The 13,530-nt window shown below is 52.4% G+C and overlaps 1 long non-coding RNA gene across 4 annotated transcripts in view; it reads left to right on the forward strand.

Annotated features, from left to right (window-relative positions):
* LOC147828254 (uncharacterized) overlaps positions 1 to 13,530 on the forward strand; it is a 58,328-nt gene that overhangs the window by 34,619 nt on the left and 10,179 nt on the right. For all 4 annotated transcript variants that reach the window (XR_015451103.1, XR_015451102.1, XR_015451104.1 and 1 more), the window contains 2 exons: positions 3,187 to 4,254; positions 11,584 to 12,651. This is a non-coding gene — a long non-coding RNA (uncharacterized LOC147828254). The remainder of the gene's footprint in view (positions 1 to 3,186; positions 4,255 to 11,583; positions 12,652 to 13,530) is intronic.

The following is a 13,530-nucleotide window of genomic DNA, read 5'->3' on the forward strand; positions in this document are numbered from 1 at the left end:
AGATTCAGTGTTGGAAAGTAGGCCTGCAGTTTACAGTGCTGTTTATTTTTATTGTGCAGTTCACAATCATTTGAGGAGTGGCTATGTGTACATAACAGAGCTTGAAGGGCCGGGGATTTAGCTCAGTGGCACCATGCCTGCCTCACCAGCACAAGGTCCTGAGTTCAATCCCCGGTACCAAAAGACAGAAAAACCAAAAATGCCAAAACAACAACAACTCATAGTACAGCTTATATATAGTACGAGTTTTAGATTTATATACAATTAAGATGGCCACCCAGTTCCGCCATTTCCTTTTATGAATGTCATCCATTAGTCTAGTACATCCTGTACAAGGAGTGAGCAAATAGTGATGTACGATTACTAACTAAGATCCACCTTCACCACTTGCTCTCCACAACAATCTGCTGTCCCGTCCGGGCTGCCACATTGCATTGCATTGTTGCATCCCTCAGACGCCCCTTGACTGATGTTTTCACAATTTTTCTTTTTTTCGTTTGGTATGAGCTGACAGTTTGGAGGATGACTGAGCTGATATCTTATAGAATGTCCCTCGATTTAAGTTTTCCTGATGTTTCCTTCCCGATCAGATGAGGGTGACATGTTTGGGTGCGTGGCTTTCTGCAGGTGTTCCATGTTCCTGACTGCACCCTCATCCTGGGTTCTCCAGTGCACCTTTGGCTTAACTCTCACAGCTGCATGCACTGCCCTCTCAGGGACACCCAGCCTGGCCCGCCAGGCCTTCTTTGGAAATTTGGGTGGAAGCCTTCCTGACTCAACTCTTGCGTTCTGCATACCTGTGAAAACAGCACCCTGTAGATGACACAAAGTTCTACCACTGGCTCCAAGCAGTCCTTAGGCCCTTGTGCATCATGGCTGCAGAAGCATCCATGGGCCTGGATGGCTGAGCACCGTGAACTGAATGAATCCCAGGGAACCCGCCGAGGTGGCCCTTCTCAAGCAGGGTGCCCTGGGGCTCTCCTCTCAAAACAAAGTCTTTCCCTTTTGCAACCGTGAGCCTCGGAAAGGTTGGGCCTTGTGGGTTCCTTATATGTCTTCAGGGCATCTTTTCCATTGTCCTATTGTAAAGTACTTGGATTCTTCTTAATGCTAATCTTTGATCCACCAGGCTGTCCATTGCTCCATCTTTACAGGCCTTTCTTTGGGGGGGTGGGGGGACTGAAAAGTTTTCAAATGGGCTTTTGCTCCTCATTTTCAGCACAAACCTGGCTCAAAGTAGCAAGCAGCATCCATGCTATGGCCTGCTATTTAGGCTACCTTGATATTTTCTCCATCAGATGAATGATTCTTCCACCCTTAGTATCAGTCTCACACAAATCTCAGGACATGAACACAATACAGTCATATTTTCTGCTGGAGCACAACACACATGGCCTGGATCCAGCTGCCACTGGCATCCTTCTTCTCAACGGAAACCTCCTAAGTCTGGCCTTTCTCATCTGCAATCTCTCTGCACTCTGGTCTTCTGAGCTCGGACCAGAATCTTCCATCAAGCTCAGATGATAGCATTCTAGGGCTGCTTCCCCAGCTGGCACCTCCAAACCTTTCCAAACTGCTGTGGACCACTTCCACAGGCCTCTGAACCACCTGGTGAGGTACAGTCGCTGCAGTGACCGGACTTCTTGTACCAACATCTGTATCACCCACTTTCTTGTCCCTGAACACAATACTCAGCACTACACATTAAGGGAAGAGAGGTCTGTTTCAGCTCACATTTCAGTTCATAGCTAGCTAGTTCCAGGATGGCAGGATGGCATGTCAGAGGTGCACATTGATAGAAATGCTGCTTGCCTGGTGGAGGCCAGGAGGCACCTGGTAAAGTGTGGGCCAGGGAGCAAGATACACCCTCCCAGGTCACACCCGCGCTGACCCACCTCTTCCAACCAGGCCCACATCCTGACACCAAGCCTGGCGTAGCACCCCCATCACCCAGTCACCCTCTGGAAGCCCTCACCTCTGGGTGCAAGGGGCTTGAGATGGAATCCAGATAGAATCCAGATAGAATCCATAACCTGTAGTTTCCATAAAAGGATGCAATTTCTGATAAGTGATCTAGAAGTGTTATAAGAAATCTATGAAATATTTAGAGCATAAAACCTTACAATTTATTGAAGACAATTCTCTTTTCAGTAATGCACATTATGATGGACAGAATGGGAGTTAGTACTGATGATGAGTCTTTATTTTAATGTTTTGCTCCGACACCCTGTTTTGTTTGCAGTAGTAGTTTGGTCCTTGAAGTATTTATAACTGTGGAATGAGTGCACAGACGGGTTTCTGAACTGTGTTTCTTTCCTCATTTCTCTTTTGGTCACTTGTACCGGCATCAGCAGGAGATATGAATTTCACAGAAGCATTGAATAGTGATAATCAAGAACAGTGTGGCTATGAGGGCTATTTCAGCTTAGGTGATCTCAGACTGAATCAGGTGTGGATGTCAGGGATGTGTGCACGTGACATGTGTTTCACACCTAAATGTTTGAATTAGAAATGCAACAAAGAATGGAAGCTGGGACTGTATTGGGTGAGGATGTAGGCAACGTAATGTCTGAGGAAGAGGATGGGATGTGTACGTTTATGCCCAGGGACAGTTGGAACCCTGTAACAGACACTTTTTGTCACGCACAGCTGTAGGAACATCGCAGCTTATTTTGGGAGAACACCTCCACCTTCAACCCAAGACCTCCATTGTGTACATTTGGGAGGGGATTTTGTTTGGATTAAACCCAATGAGGATAGTCATTTCCATGGTTATACGGGTTGGTTATGACTAAATCCTTTACACAAACCCAATCAGAACAGACGTGAAGAATGTTATTTGAAATGATGGAAATGAGAGGCTTCTCATCTTGGGAAATCATCTGAGAGCCGCTACGGCCCGAGGGAAGCCTGGAATAGATAAGGGAAGGTATGCCTAAGAACCCAGAAGTGGAGCCAGGTCTGAGGAAGGAGAACAGCACAGTGAATGCCGGAAGTTTTTTAATCCTTCCTGAAGTCAGATGTCAGAATTGAACAAACAAACCAGCTTTTTGTTACTTAAGGCTTTCAAATTTATTTCTTACTTTTAGCCTGAAATATGGTTAAATGATATGGGTCCCAAATTCGGCCATAACAGATGAATTACGGGTGACATGATTAAAAAAATCACTTTAAAATTTATTCCAGTTGCAAAGGATGCATATGCTGCTGTTGGGACGGGAGAGCCCAATGCCTGTTGTGCCTACGAGGAAGAAAAGGAGCAAGCTAAAGGGGGCTGACTAAGGCTGAAGAACCTCTGCTAGGACACTTGCTACGGCGGAAGAGAAAGGTCGAGGCAACGCATGGACACGGGTATGAATGGCCAAAGACTTTTGCCATGGAGACGACCAGGCCCTGAGCAGACAGCAAGCAATACTGTCAGTGTCTTGAGATCAGCAAAGCAGCAGAGGTCTTGGGGCAGAAGGACTGCAGCTTGCAGACTAAGACAGCCCTACACACGAGTGAGGTCACAATGGACCGCCCTTGCTAGCTGGGGAAGAAATCCCACGAGGACAGGACATGACTGGGCGCTGTGTGGTGGCTGAGCAGCAGGGGAGTCAGGCCCTCCCAGAGACCGATCGAGCCTTTCTAGAGCTCGTGGAAGGATCAGGACCCCACGGGTCTTGCCAGGTCAGGAGCTCTAGTGTGGCTGAGGTGGGCACAGGTGCGGCCGGGAAGCTGCCGGGGCCTTGTGGAGAGCGTCGGACACAGGCAGAGCCACGCCTGCACCCACACACCCGACTGTTTTTGACCACACACCTGGGGCAGGGGCCTAGACCCGTCCAGGACTCACCGGGGGCTGCCCCACCGCGTCTCCAGAACCTCCCCAAGAGCCAAGGTTGGACCTGCCCCCGAGAGGTGTCACTCACGTGCCATGCAGGTGTCAAGGGCAAGACCTCGAGGGGAGTGACTTGGTCACCGAGACACGCTACCGGACACACACAAGTTAACCCAGGAGAGGTTTATCTCGGCTCGCACTTGGGAGAGGTTTCAGTCCCTAGTCAGCAGCTCGAAGGCAGCGCGGCATGGCAGAGGGGTCTGGCAGACAGAAAGCAGAGTCCAGGGAGCAGAGGCAGCGAGATGAAGGCTTCCAGGCCCCGAACCAGGCGATTTCTCTCAGCCCAGATCCCACCTCCTGACAACCCAGGTGTACCACGCCCATGAGGCAATCACCTCCCAGAGGCGGCTTGTGAGTGCGTGAGGCTCTGCGGACAGGTAGCTCTAAACTGTCCCCAAGGGAGAGGGATGGGAGGGTGACCTTGGGGGCAGGAGGAGGGGCGCGCATCCCTGCAGATCAGCTTCCCAAGCTGGAGCTCTCTCCTCCTGGGACCAGAGCAGGCGGGGCATGCAGTGACACCGAGCGGCCACCGGAGGGCAGCAGAGCCCTGCGCTGAGATCACGCGCTCAGGTTGCCAGGGGAAAGAGAATATGTTCCTATATTCGTGCTTATTTCTACCACCTTATTCTGTCTTCCTCTCTGTCTTGCTTCCTCTAAGTAGGCTTCAAGCTTTTCGTTATTTCTTCAGAAGTAATTCACCTCACTGTTTCTTTTCCAGAGAGAGAGAGAGAGAGAGAGAGAGAGAGAGAGAGAGAGAGAGAGAGAGAGAGAGAAAGAGAGTGCATAGGTCTTGCTCAGCGTCCCAGATCTGAGATTGCTGGGAAGCACCACCACACCTGACTTTTCCTTTTGTCTTGCAGTTAGGAGTGATGTATCTGGTCTCTGGTTTTTCCGTAGTGACCTTAGATATCACACCCTGAACTTTTGCTTGTTAAATGTAGGTCTTTAAATTTCTTGATTAACTTTAGTTTGGAAGAGGTTTAGCTTCCAGGAAAACTGAGAGAATGCTGGCCTGGCCCAGCTCAGGGCGAGGGCGGGGACCTGGGCTCCCCAGAGGGCAGAGCATCTCCAACAAGCACTCCTTACTCCTCTGCCTAGGAGGACCCTGCCCTTTCCCGGTTATCTGAGGGTTTGTTCCTGGGGCCACAGTGACGCCCCGCTGGGATCCTTGCCCCGAGGGCTCCGCTGGGCGCCTGAGCTGAGCTGGGCAGTGGCACAGGGGGGTCTCAAGTGAGCTGTTCGCCGCCCTGGCGCTCTGCCTTCCTGTGGCCCGGGGCCTTCTGCTTCCTGCGACAGGCGCTTCCTTCCTTGTCAGGAAGGCCTCTCAGGGACCCCGGTGGCTGCGCTGAGCTGACAGGGAGAGTGAATTCTGGGCCGCACTGGTCCCGGCTTCCTCCCTTCCTGTTCGCCCGCGCTCTGAGCCGCTCTCCTGGCTTCCACGGGGTCCTCTGCGTGGCAGTGTCCCCGCTGTCCTGGTCCGGGAGGAGGCCTGTAGGGGGGCCGCCTCTGCTGGGCTTCTGCGCCCCGGAAGCTCCTGGCTCCCCTGGGTGCCGAAGGGCAGAGCACGCAGCGAGCCTGCGCGGCCAGCAAGGCGCACCCGAGCCTGTGCGGTGACCGTGGTCCTTGAGGTGCGGGGTCCGAGGCCACACACGGGGGGTTCCAGCCTGGCCTGGCCGGGCCCCAGGAAGCACCGGGTCCCGCCTGCAGAGGAGCCCCTTTCCGCCTCGCGGCCACGCGAGGGTGGACACCGGCAAGCCCTGAGATGGGGCTAGTTTAGTGCACGGTGATAGGTATGGGTCTAGTTTGACTCTTTGGCAGCTTGAAATCCAGTTGTTCCAACACCATTTATTAAATAGGCTTTCGGGGAGGAGGATTTTAGTGAAACGCAAAGAAGCTTAGATCACATGACAGCACCCACCACACCACAGGACCTATGAGTCGAGGTCAGGGTCCCCATGACAAGGAGGCACTAGGGATCATGGAACATCTTAGAAAAGAGCCTAGAGTCCCAAGAGCTGACGGAGGAAAAGAGGCAGATTGGAGATGTCCGGATGCAATTGCCAGCGCCCTCTTACCACTTAGCTTGGCCACGCGGATCCAGTGCTCCACCACCCTGGCCCTGCCTCCAGCCCTCGTGCTGGGACCCCCAAAGCAGGAGGTGATCGTGCAGTTGGCCACGTGATTAAAATGTGTGATAGAGGCCCAAACGGTGGGCGCCAGAGGTTCTTTGCCCTTTTTGTGTCTCCGGGTCCAGATGGAGCCCAGGCAGTCCCAGGGCACCACATTCTTGAACAGCTCCTGTGGAGGAAGACTGCATCCCACGGGCAGAACCCACCCCAGAGAGTCGATGGCTTCAGCCATCCACAGGCAGGTGGCCGTGGCCTGAGCTGGACATCAGGAAGCTGCAGATATGGACGGAGACTTCTGCAAATGGCTGGTTTCTCTCCACTGCCCACTAGTGATGTCCAACTTATGACCTAGGACCTAGCACTGACGTGAAAATCAGTGGCATTTTCCCCGTGCCCATCCTCCCAAACCTCCAGCACGAGCAGGCATCTCCGTCCCGCTCACTCTGAGGTATTGTCTTCTTTCCAACCTCACCTGCCCTCTGCTCCTTTGCCCAGGTCAGTGGCACATTTCCTGGGACAGCTATGACTGGGGGCTGTGTGGCTGTCTGCTGTAGAACCCATGAATCTCAAATGCCTACAAAGTGATAAGGCTGGCCAGGTCTCCTGGCATGATGGCACGGTGACACATGGTCCTGCATGCACCTCAGTGCACACCCTCCTCTGCTAGTTGGTCTGAGTCCCCGCCCTGTTTCCCAATTGTCCAATCGCAGTGGACATCACGGTCACTGTGTGAAGCGGGCATGGGAGTGCACTGTTTCTACTGTGTACCTCCACCCAAGGACAGGAGTGGCTTGGGGCTGAGAGACAAGTATAGGCGATGCAGTTGGTAGAAGAAGGAACTTTGATCTGGTAAACTGGGAATGTCAGGCCTGAGGAGATCAGTGCGAGAAGGATGGCTGGCTGGCTGGCTGGCTGGCCGGCTGGCCGGCCGGCCCCCACCCCCCCCACCCCACCCCACCCCACCCCACCCCACAGAGCTCAGCTGCTCACCACATCCATCAAGGTCAGCTGCTCTGCCAGCAGCTTGGGAGAGAAGGCTAAGAGCACCTTCTGCAAGGACCTGTCCTCGTCAGCGGCAGCAGAGAGGCAGGAGTGCTGTGGAGCTGGCTTCTGCTTCTCTCCTGTCTCCAGAGGAGGCTCTTTCTCTGGTGCTGGCTCTGGCTGCAGAGCAGGCCCATGGCGTTCTGGACGTGGAGCCGGAGCTAGGAGGAGGAAAGCTCAGCAGTGTCAGTCACTTGCCAGTTCCCTGCGGAGCATAGAAAAGACATCCTGGCCATTTGGGGGATTCCAATGCCCAACCAAAAGCCATGAAAGCCTTCCGGACTGCTGTGGCCCTCACCATCTGTTTCGGCCTCGTGGGGCTCTAGATATTCCACCTGAGCAAGGGGAAGGCACAAGGGAGGCTCCATGTCCGCTCCAGGTGAGTTCACTTGCAAGCCGGCCCTTTTGATCTTGATTTGGGGAATGTCCGGTGGATGGTGCCATTCCGACCAGGTTTCCAAAATGGGAGAGGTGGCGCTGGGGAGAGACGAGTGAGCAGCAGAGTCAGAGGCCCGGGCTTTTCTTCCACCCTGCCTCTCTGAGACAGCGTCATGTCTTGTGTGGTCCTCCGTGCCTCGGTGTAGAGGAAAGCTGACCCCACCCCAAGCCCTCTGTGACTGTCCTAGAATTGGCTGACTTTATCCCACTAGGCTAATGCTAACATGGGTTTCCACTTCACCCTGATGATCCTTTCTGAGCGAGGCAGGCACGAGACTCCGTGCACCTGAGCGCTCGGGGCTGGGCTCCAAGCAAAGCAGTCCAAAACAATCTGCACCCTAGCAGTCCGCAATGTTTGCTGTACTTCCAGCCATGAAGTGGGGGCTGCGGGGGTCGGGGCGGTGGGACAGAGCTCTGACACCTCACAGCCTGCCCCTGTCCAAGCAGGCCCCTTACATACCCTGAGCGCGAGGGGAAGCACTGCCCATGAGAGGTCACGGCTGGCGCTGACGGCCAGGACGGGCACTGGGCTGCCTCTCTCACATGTGGGTTCCTCCTGAACATTAGCTGGACACATCTGAGGCCAGAGCCGAGCCAAGGTCGGAAAAGGCTCGGATTGTGGTCCTTTCTGTGGCTAGACCTTCGGAAAGCGGGAAAACGGCAACAGCTCATCCTCCCCTCTTCTCTGTCTCCCTCCAAGGGGTCAGGATGGGAGACAGCTTCAGAAGGGCACCCAGTTTCGTTGGGTTCTAATACCGAGGAAGTGAGGCCACATCCTCAAAGTTTCGCTACAGTTAGGGTGAGGAAGTGGCTTAGGACCAAGGGGCAAGGTGCAGTTTGGGTTGCAGTTTTTGTTGCGATTTGGTTGAGGTTTAGGAATACATTTCGGGTTCTATCATGGCTGAGGGTGGGAGATTCAGTGTTGGAAAGTAGGCCTGCAGTTTACAGTGCTGTTTATTTTTATTGTGCAGTTCACAATCATTTGAGGAGTGGCTATGTGTACATAACAGAGCTTGAAGGGCCGGGGATTTAGCTCAGTGGCACCATGCCTGCCTCACCAGCACAAGGTCCTGAGTTCAATCCCCGGTACCAAAAGACAGAAAAACCAAAAATGCCAAAACAACAACAACTCATAGTACAGCTTATATATAGTACGAGTTTTAGATTTATATACAATTAAGATGGCCACCCAGTTCCGCCATTTCCTTTTATGAATGTCATCCATTAGTCTAGTACATCCTGTACAAGGAGTGAGCAAATAGTGATGTACGATTACTAACTAAGATCCACCTTCACCACTTGCTCTCCACAACAATCTGCTGTCCCGTCCGGGCTGCCACATTGCATTGCATTGTTGCATCCCTCAGACGCCCCTTGACTGATGTTTTCACAATTTTTCTTTTTTTCGTTTGGTATGAGCTGACAGTTTGGAGGATGACTGAGCTGATATCTTATAGAATGTCCCTCGATTTAAGTTTTCCTGATGTTTCCTTCCCGATCAGATGAGGGTGACATGTTTGGGTGCGTGGCTTTCTGCAGGTGTTCCATGTTCCTGACTGCACCCTCATCCTGGGTTCTCCAGTGCACCTTTGGCTTAACTCTCACAGCTGCATGCACTGCCCTCTCAGGGACACCCAGCCTGGCCCGCCAGGCCTTCTTTGGAAATTTGGGTGGAAGCCTTCCTGACTCAACTCTTGCGTTCTGCATACCTGTGAAAACAGCACCCTGTAGATGACACAAAGTTCTACCACTGGCTCCAAGCAGTCCTTAGGCCCTTGTGCATCATGGCTGCAGAAGCATCCATGGGCCTGGATGGCTGAGCACCGTGAACTGAATGAATCCCAGGGAACCCGCCGAGGTGGCCCTTCTCAAGCAGGGTGCCCTGGGGCTCTCCTCTCAAAACAAAGTCTTTCCCTTTTGCAACCGTGAGCCTCGGAAAGGTTGGGCCTTGTGGGTTCCTTATATGTCTTCAGGGCATCTTTTCCATTGTCCTATTGTAAAGTACTTGGATTCTTCTTAATGCTAATCTTTGATCCACCAGGCTGTCCATTGCTCCATCTTTACAGGCCTTTCTTTGGGGGGGTGGGGGGACTGAAAAGTTTTCAAATGGGCTTTTGCTCCTCATTTTCAGCACAAACCTGGCTCAAAGTAGCAAGCAGCATCCATGCTATGGCCTGCTATTTAGGCTACCTTGATATTTTCTCCATCAGATGAATGATTCTTCCACCCTTAGTATCAGTCTCACACAAATCTCAGGACATGAACACAATACAGTCATATTTTCTGCTGGAGCACAACACACATGGCCTGGATCCAGCTGCCACTGGCATCCTTCTTCTCAACGGAAACCTCCTAAGTCTGGCCTTTCTCATCTGCAATCTCTCTGCACTCTGGTCTTCTGAGCTCGGACCAGAATCTTCCATCAAGCTCAGATGATAGCATTCTAGGGCTGCTTCCCCAGCTGGCACCTCCAAACCTTTCCAAACTGCTGTGGACCACTTCCACAGGCCTCTGAACCACCTGGTGAGGTACAGTCGCTGCAGTGACCGGACTTCTTGTACCAACATCTGTATCACCCACTTTCTTGTCCCTGAACACAATACTCAGCACTACACATTAAGGGAAGAGAGGTCTGTTTCAGCTCACATTTCAGTTCATAGCTAGCTAGTTCCAGGATGGCAGGATGGCATGTCAGAGGTGCACATTGATAGAAATGCTGCTTGCCTGGTGGAGGCCAGGAGGCACCTGGTAAAGTGTGGGCCAGGGAGCAAGATACACCCTCCCAGGTCACACCCGCGCTGACCCACCTCTTCCAACCAGGCCCACATCCTGACACCAAGCCTGGCGTAGCACCCCCATCACCCAGTCACCCTCTGGAAGCCCTCACCTCTGGGTGCAAGGGGCTTGAGATGGAATCCAGATAGAATCCAGATAGAATCCATAACCTGTAGTTTCCATAAAAGGATGCAATTTCTGATAAGTGATCTAGAAGTGTTATAAGAAATCTATGAAATATTTAGAGCATAAAACCTTACAATTTATTGAAGACAATTCTCTTTTCAGTAATGCACATTATGATGGACAGAATGGGAGTTAGTACTGATGATGAGTCTTTATTTTAATGTTTTGCTCCGACACCCTGTTTTGTTTGCAGTAGTAGTTTGGTCCTTGAAGTATTTATAACTGTGGAATGAGTGCACAGACGGGTTTCTGAACTGTGTTTCTTTCCTCATTTCTCTTTTGGTCACTTGTACCGGCATCAGCAGGAGATATGAATTTCACAGAAGCATTGAATAGTGATAATCAAGAACAGTGTGGCTATGAGGGCTATTTCAGCTTAGGTGATCTCAGACTGAATCAGGTGTGGATGTCAGGGATGTGTGCACGTGACATGTGTTTCACACCTAAATGTTTGAATTAGAAATGCAACAAAGAATGGAAGCTGGGACTGTATTGGGTGAGGATGTAGGCAACGTAATGTCTGAGGAAGAGGATGGGATGTGTACGTTTATGCCCAGGGACAGTTGGAACCCTGTAACAGACACTTTTTGTCACGCACAGCTGTAGGAACATCGCAGCTTATTTTGGGAGAACACCTCCACCTTCAACCCAAGACCTCCATTGTGTACATTTGGGAGGGGATTTTGTTTGGATTAAACCCAATGAGGATAGTCATTTCCATGGTTATACGGGTTGGTTATGACTAAATCCTTTACACAAACCCAATCAGAACAGACGTGAAGAATGTTATTTGAAATGATGGAAATGAGAGGCTTCTCATCTTGGGAAATCATCTGAGAGCCGCTACGGCCCGAGGGAAGCCTGGAATAGATAAGGGAAGGTATGCCTAAGAACCCAGAAGTGGAGCCAGGTCTGAGGAAGGAGAACAGCACAGTGAATGCCGGAAGTTTTTTAATCCTTCCTGAAGTCAGATGTCAGAATTGAACAAACAAACCAGCTTTTTGTTACTTAAGGCTTTCAAATTTATTTCTTACTTTTAGCCTGAAATATGGTTAAATGATATGGGTCCCAAATTCGGCCATAACAGATGAATTACGGGTGACATGATTAAAAAAATCACTTTAAAATTTATTCCAGTTGCAAAGGATGCATATGCTGCTGTTGGGACGGGAGAGCCCAATGCCTGTTGTGCCTACGAGGAAGAAAAGGAGCAAGCTAAAGGGGGCTGACTAAGGCTGAAGAACCTCTGCTAGGACACTTGCTACGGCGGAAGAGAAAGGTCGAGGCAACGCATGGACACGGGTATGAATGGCCAAAGACTTTTGCCATGGAGACGACCAGGCCCTGAGCAGACAGCAAGCAATACTGTCAGTGTCTTGAGATCAGCAAAGCAGCAGAGGTCTTGGGGCAGAAGGACTGCAGCTTGCAGACTAAGACAGCCCTACACACGAGTGAGGTCACAATGGACCGCCCTTGCTAGCTGGGGAAGAAATCCCACGAGGACAGGACATGACTGGGCGCTGTGTGGTGGCTGAGCAGCAGGGGAGTCAGGCCCTCCCAGAGACCGATCGAGCCTTTCTAGAGCTCGTGGAAGGATCAGGACCCCACGGGTCTTGCCAGGTCAGGAGCTCTAGTGTGGCTGAGGTGGGCACAGGTGCGGCCGGGAAGCTGCCGGGGCCTTGTGGAGAGCGTCGGACACAGGCAGAGCCACGCCTGCACCCACACACCCGACTGTTTTTGACCACACACCTGGGGCAGGGGCCTAGACCCGTCCAGGACTCACCGGGGGCTGCCCCACCGCGTCTCCAGAACCTCCCCAAGAGCCAAGGTTGGACCTGCCCCCGAGAGGTGTCACTCACGTGCCATGCAGGTGTCAAGGGCAAGACCTCGAGGGGAGTGACTTGGTCACCGAGACACGCTACCGGACACACACAAGTTAACCCAGGAGAGGTTTATCTCGGCTCGCACTTGGGAGAGGTTTCAGTCCCTAGTCAGCAGCTCGAAGGCAGCGCGGCATGGCAGAGGGGTCTGGCAGACAGAAAGCAGAGTCCAGGGAGCAGAGGCAGCGAGATGAAGGCTTCCAGGCCCCGAACCAGGCGATTTCTCTCAGCCCAGATCCCACCTCCTGACAACCCAGGTGTACCACGCCCATGAGGCAATCACCTCCCAGAGGCGGCTTGTGAGTGCGTGAGGCTCTGCGGACAGGTAGCTCTAAACTGTCCCCAAGGGAGAGGGATGGGAGGGTGACCTTGGGGGCAGGAGGAGGGGCGCGCATCCCTGCAGATCAGCTTCCCAAGCTGGAGCTCTCTCCTCCTGGGACCAGAGCAGGCGGGGCATGCAGTGACACCGAGCGGCCACCGGAGGGCAGCAGAGCCCTGCGCTGAGATCACGCGCTCAGGTTGCCAGGGGAAAGAGAATATGTTCCTATATTCGTGCTTATTTCTACCACCTTATTCTGTCTTCCTCTCTGTCTTGCTTCCTCTAAGTAGGCTTCAAGCTTTTCGTTATTTCTTCAGAAGTAATTCACCTCACTGTTTCTTTTCCAGAGAGAGAGAGAGAGAGAGAGAGAGAGAGAGAGAGAGAGAGAGAGAGAGAGAGAAAGAGAGTGCATAGGTCTTGCTCAGCGTCCCAGATCTGAGATTGCTGGGAAGCACCACCACACCTGACTTTTCCTTTTGTCTTGCAGTTAGGAGTGATGTATCTGGTCTCTGGTTTTTCCGTAGTGACCTTAGATATCACACCCTGAACTTTTGCTTGTTAAATGTAGGTCTTTAAATTTCTTGATTAACTTTAGTTTGGAAGAGGTTTAGCTTCCAGGAAAACTGAGAGAATGCTGGCCTGGCCCAGCTCAGGGCGAGGGCGGGGACCTGGGCTCCCCAGAGGGCAGAGCATCTCCAACAAGCACTCCTTACTCCTCTGCCTAGGAGGACCCTGCCCTTTCCCGGTTATCTGAGGGTTTGTTCCTGGGGCCACAGTGACGCCCCGCTGGGATCCTTGCCCCGAGGGCTCCGCTGGGCGCCTGAGCTGAGCTGGGCAGTGGCACAGGGGGGTCTCAAGTGAGCTGTTCGCCGCCCTGGCGCTCTG

This window comes from Heterocephalus glaber, unplaced genomic scaffold, assembly GCF_053883595.1.
Source record: "Heterocephalus glaber isolate CG9 unplaced genomic scaffold, H.glaber_assembly_v1.0 deba00001175, whole genome shotgun sequence".
NCBI classification, from domain to species: domain Eukaryota; kingdom Metazoa; phylum Chordata; class Mammalia; order Rodentia; family Bathyergidae; genus Heterocephalus; species Heterocephalus glaber.